Consider the following 6282-nt stretch of genomic DNA (forward strand, 5'->3'; position numbering starts at 1 on the left):
ACTTTGATTCATCATGTAGCACAAGATAAGGGGAGCCACGTTAGAACACTGTCAGCTGGTTTATCAGCCCCTCTGACCTCCCATCTTCTAAAAATGATTTTATTTGTAGGCTTGTTAGTTGAAGCTGGCTGACAACCTTGTATTATGACCTTCAAGTAAGAATCTTGCTATGGGATTGGATAGAAAGTAATGTTTCTTCACTCAGTTCCCATCCTTCACATTTTTTACCATGAACGCTGAATATCCATGGAAGATAGTGTTTAATTTACTAAACGAATGCAAGCTGAAGCAGCCTTTTTGAAATAATTTGAAGTTGTTATTTCACAAAAACAAATGTGGAATGATAGACCCATTAATTAAAAGACAGAAATTCAGGAGAAAAAAGTCTCAATATTTTTTCTTCAAGTAATTAATGACACCATATGTGAAGCTAAGTCATTTCTATAATTTGCAGATTTGGTCTCAGCTAAGAGCTAAACCTGTTCATAGCAGCACTAAGGAGACCTGTACCCTTACAGGGAAATTATAAAATTTCATATATTTTAACTCTTTCATTACTGCCAACATTCAGCACAGTTTTTTTTCCGGTGTTAATTTCAATGTGTTTGTTGTGGCATTATTAAAGCAGTCACAACAGAGCCTAGCACATAGTACATGCTTTTGCAATTTTTTTTTTGAGGCGGAGTCTCACTCTGTTACCCAGGCTGGAGTACAATGGGGCAATCTCAGCTCACTGCAAACTCCGCTTCCCAGATTCAAGTGATTCTCATACCTCAGCCTCCTGAGTAGCTGGGATTACAGGCATCTGCCAGCATGCCTGACTAATTTTTGTATGTTTAGTAGAGATGAGGTTTCACCATGTTGGCCAGGCTGGTCTTGAACACCTGACCTCAAGTGATCTGCCGCCTCAGCCTCCCAAAGAGCTGGGATTATAGGCGTGAATCACTGCACCCAGCCTGCAATTTTTTTTGAGACTAGGTCTCGCTTTGTTGCCCAGGCTGGAGTGCAATGGCACTGTCATGACTCACTGCATCCTCAACCTCCCAGGCTCAATTGATCCTCCTACCTCAGCCTCCTGAGTAGCTGGAACTACAGGTGCACACCACCACATTTGGCTAATTTTTTTAATTTTTTGTAGAGACGGGATCTCACTATGTTGCCCAGGCTGGTCTCAAACTCCTGGGCTCAAGTTATCCTCCTACCTTGGCCTCCCTCAATGCTGGGATTGCAGACATGAACCACAGCAACCGGCTGATCTTTGCTATTATATGTTAAAATTATAAAAATGGATTAGCATCAAGATGGTGCTGAATGGTATTTGGCCAGGAATGTCTGAATTAGTCTTGGGCCTGTCACTCCTTTCTGTGACAGTGTTGAGGAAGCTATTGCACAATGGGGCAAATCAAGACAAAGTCATATTTCATTGCTAGTTGTATCTTTGGCTCCAAACCCTCATGCAAAACTCCAGAGAGCTGGTCCAGAAGAAGTGTAGAATTCCACTTCCTTAGGTTGGAGGCTACAAACGCCAACACCCAAAGCAAGTCAAATGGCACATCTAGTCTCTCCTTCCTGCCTCATCACCTCATTCACCCTCAAGTTTTGAAATTTGCCTTTCCAGTGGTATGAAAAGAACATCTGCCAGATCTAGAGAACAAGGGACAAATATGAGCAAAAAGTTGTTCATTGAACATAAAGGTATCTATCCCAGACCTTCCTGTGTCAGGGCAAGACACTAGGTTTGTGAGGGGGAAAAAAAAAAGAAAGAGAGAGAACAGAGAAAAGGGAAGTGGTTTAGACTTCTACCAAGTCCTAAGTGTTCCTTCCATATCCACATGGGTACAGAATTGAAAAGAAGGGAAAGAGCCAAATTCAGTTTTGAAAATATAGCACTAGCTCTTATTGCCATACCAGTCTTCTTAGGGCATTTGATAAATGGCCATGCACCAAGCTGCTAGCTGCAGATCATGCAATGTTCATTAACCAAACCAAATCAAACCATAGAAAACTGCTCCTTGCAGATTGAGTCAAAGGACAAAGGAATAGAACAAAGAGTACTACCTTTGCCCATGGGCAACAACTGTCTTCCAAGATTGTGAAGCTGATTGACAATAATGTATGTAATGTACATGGCACATAGTAGGCTCTCAAATTGGTTATTTTTCTTTGTTTTGCTATTATGAAAGAAAAATCTGTATGCTAGACACAGAAATGTACAAAATTGAATGAAAAGTGAAATTTATATAGTGCTTGATATAATAATTTTATCTCCCAGAACTGTAGCAAAAAGTGATTGACTACTTAGAACTTAAAATTTTAAGAGTGATTTTAAACTGTTTTCTCTGAAATTGGTGGCTAGGGGTGGTCAAATACAGTTCTTGGGTATAGATTTAAGAAACTTAAAACGAATACAGAGTTTGACAGCTATGTTCCATGTAGAATTAAGTCATATTTAGAATTTGACTGGGATGTTAGCCAAAGAAATTTGCTATAGTTTCATGAGATAAAATTATAGCATGAATCATCATATCTCTAGCCTCTTCAAGTAAAGATTTTTTCCAAAGGATATTTTAAAGACAAACACAGTTCATAATTTGATGTATATGTGTTTCTGCAATTTGAGTCTTTGATTTCAAGCGGTATGGTAGAGAGAACATACCTTATCTAAAGCACATTTTTGGGTTTATCAGATGAGAACTAAGTGAAGGCATGCAAATACATATATATATATTTTCTATTTAAAAGGAGACAGGCCAGACATGGTGGCTCATGCCTGTAATTGCAGCACTTTAGGAGGCCAAGGCTGGAGGATTGCTTGAAGCCAAGGGTTCAAGACCAGCTGTGGCAACCTAGCCAGACTCCCATCTCTATATTAAAAAAAAAAAAAAATCAGTTGGGCATGGTGGCGCACGCCTGTAGTCCGAGCTATTTGGGAGGCTGAGGCAAAAGCATCACTTGAGCCCAGGAGTTCGAGGCTGCAGTGAGCTATGATTGCACTCCAGCCTGGGTAACAAAGCAAGACTCTGACTCAAAATGAATGAATGAATGAATAAATAAATAAATAAATAAAATGAAATATAAGGAGGCAAAGGTAATGGCTTGACATTTTTCCAGGCTAAGCTATCATTTAGACAATATAGAACATAAAAATACAAATAGTTTGACCAAAACTCAAATACAGGTAGTTTGGCCAAACTATCTGCATTTTTATGTTCTATATAAACATGGTTATGAAAGAAAATATAGATAGATATCTTTATGAGCAAAGATTTTTAAAATGAATTATCATGTTTTTGACAGTATAAGACAAGTACAGAATGTTGGGAAAACTTATTCTGAGATCATCATCTAATACTGCAGGCATAAGACATTTAAGTCCAACTTTAGAAGTCCTGATGTTTGTGTTGAAGATGAAAATACAGGTTTTAAAAGATTAGTCCAGTAAGATTGTATCAGGGTTACTAGATATTTTTTCATTTATTCTGGAATTTTTGGTTGGCTAAACTTTCACAGTAAATCAATTTAATCTTTTTTTTTTTTTTTTTTGAGACAGAGTCTCGCTCTGTCGCCCAGGCTGGAGTGCAGTGGCGCGATCTCGGCTCACTGCAAGCTCCGCCTCCCGGGTTCACGCCATTCTCCTGCCTCAGCCTCCCGAGTAGCTGGGACTACAGGCGCCCGCCACCACGCCCGGCTAATTTTTTGTATTTTTAGTAGAAACGGGGTTTCACCGTGTTAGCCAGGATGGTCTCGATCTTCTGACCTCGTGATCCGCCCGTCTCGGCCTCCCAAAGTGTTGGGATTACAGGCGTGAGCCACCGCGCCCTGCCAATTTAATCTTTAATCTTTAAAGTTATCATCACCTCTGAGTAACAGCATCTGGCATTGTACTGAAGTTAATTGTGGTTCCCTTAATTAAAAAAAAAATAGAAAAAGAGACTAGTAAGATAAATCTAATTCATACAGTTTAAATAAGGTGAGTTATTTAGACTGATTCTGCATAAACTTAAGCGTCATCTGATTTTGCAGCCATAAAACATGTAGATGACTTAACGTCTTTGTGACTTTGTTTCCTCATTTGTAAAATGGACATACCTCATTCAATTCTTGTAAAGATTAAAGTAGAAAACACATTTAAAGTGCTTTGAGCGGGGAGCCAGGCTGAGGGTGGGGGTGGGTGGCGGGAGGGCGGAGGGCGGAGGGCGGGGAGGCGGGGCGGAGGAGGAGGAGGAGAGACCAGGGCAGCGGAGGGGGCGAGGAGCGCCGGGTACCGGGCCGGGGGAGCCGCGGGCTCTGGGGGAAGAGACGGATGATGAACAAGCTTTTCATCGGGAACCCGAGCCCCGCCGTCACCGCCGACGACCTCCTGCAGCTCTTTGGGTACAGGAAGCTGCCCCTGGCGGGACAGGTCCTGCTCAAGTCCGGCTACGCCTTCGTAGACTACCCGGACCAGACCTGGGCCATCCGCGCCATGGAGACTCTCTCGGCTCAAGTGTAATTGCATGGGAAAATCATGGAAGTTGATTATTCAGTCTCTAAAAAGCTAAGGAGCAGGAACATTCAGATTCGAAATATCCCTCCTCTCCCGAAGTGGGAGGTGTTGGATGGACTTTTGGCTCAATATGGGACGGTGGAGAATGTGGAACAAGTCAACACAGACACAGAAACCGCCGTTGTCAACGTCACATTTGCAACAAGAGAAGAAGCAAAAATAGCCATGGAGAAGCTAAGCAGGCATCAGTTTGAGAACTCCTCCTTCAAGATTTCCTACTTCCCGGATGAAGAGGTGAGCTCCCCTTCGCCGCCTCAGCGAGCCAAGCCTGGGGACCTCTCTTCCTGGGAGCAAGGCCACGCCCCTGGGGGCTCTTCTTAGGCCAGACAGATCGATTTCCCGCTGCGGATCCTGGTCCCCACAAAGTTTGTTGGTGCCGTCATCGGAAAGGAGGGCTTGACCATAAAGAACATCACTAAGCAGACCCAGTCCCAGGTAGACATCTATAGAAAAGAGAGCTCTGGAGCTGCAGAGAAGCCTGTCACCATCCATGCTACCCCAGGGGGGACTTCTGAAGCAGGCCGTGTGATTCTTGAAATCATGCAGAAAGAGGCAGATGAGGCCAAACTAGCTGAAGAAAATCTCGGCCCACAATGGCTTGGTTGGAAGACTGATTGGAAAAGAAGGCTGAAATTGGAAGAAAAAGGAACATGAAACAGGGACCAAGATAACAATCTCATCTTTGCAGGATTTGAGCATATACAACCCGGAACCGTCACTGTGAAGGGCACATTTGAGGCCTGTGCCAGTGCTGAGATAGAGATTGTGAAGAAGTTGCGTGAGGCCTTCGAAAATGATATGCTGGCTGTTAATACCCACTCCGGATACTTCTCCACCTGTACCCTCCTCACCAGTTTGGCCTGTTCCCGCATCATCACTCTTATCCAGAGCAGGAGATTGTGAATCTCTTCATCCCAACCCAAAGTGTGGGCACCATCATCGGGAAGAAAGGGGCACACATCAAACAGCTGGCGAGATTCGCTGGAGCCTCCATCAAGGTCGCCCCTGTGGAAGGCCCAGACGTCAGCGAAAGGATCGTCATCATCACCGGGCCACCGGAAGCCCAGTTCAGGGCGAGGGATGGATCTTTGGGAAAGTGAAAGAAGAAAACTTTTTTAACCCCAAGGAAGAAGTGAAGCTGGAAGCCCATGTCAGAGTGCCCTCTTCCACAGCTGGCCGGGTGATTGGCAAAGGTGGCAAGACTGTGAGTGAACTGCAGAACTTAACCAGTGCAGAAGTCATCTTGCCTCCTGACCAAAGGCCAGATGAAAATGAGGAAGTGATCATCAGAATTATCCGGCGCTTCTGTGCCAGACTGCACAGCGCAAGATCAGGGGAACTGTACAACAGGTGAAGCAGCAGGAGCAGAAATACCCTCAGGGAGTCGCCTCACAGAGCAGCAAGTGAGGGTCCCACACACAGGCACCAGCAAAACAACGGATGAATGGAGCCCTTCCAACACCTGACAGAATGGGACCAAACACAGCCAGCCAGATCAAGAGCAAACCAAAGACCATCTGAGGAATGAGAAGTCTGCGGAGGCGGCCAGGGACTCTGCAGAGGCCCTGACAATCCCAGAGGCCGAGGAGGGTTGGGTAGGGTCAGTCAGGTTTGCCAGAACCACCCGGCCGCCTCCCGCCCCGCAGGGCTTCTGCAGGCTTCACCATCCACTTCACCATCCACTCGGATCTCTCCTTAACTCCCACGACGCTATCCCTTTTGGTTGAACTAACAAA

The 6282-nt window shown here is 44.5% G+C and overlaps 1 pseudogene; it reads left to right on the forward strand.

The window, feature by feature from the left end:
- The first annotated feature begins 4220 nt into the window (after positions 1 to 4220).
- Positions 4221 to 5953, forward strand: LOC102133531 (insulin-like growth factor 2 mRNA-binding protein 2 pseudogene; annotated as a pseudogene).
- Positions 5954 to 6282: the final 329 nt, after the last annotated feature.

The sequence above is a fragment of the Macaca fascicularis genome, chromosome 11 (genome assembly GCF_037993035.2).
Source record: "Macaca fascicularis isolate 582-1 chromosome 11, T2T-MFA8v1.1".
NCBI classification, from domain to species: domain Eukaryota; kingdom Metazoa; phylum Chordata; class Mammalia; order Primates; family Cercopithecidae; genus Macaca; species Macaca fascicularis.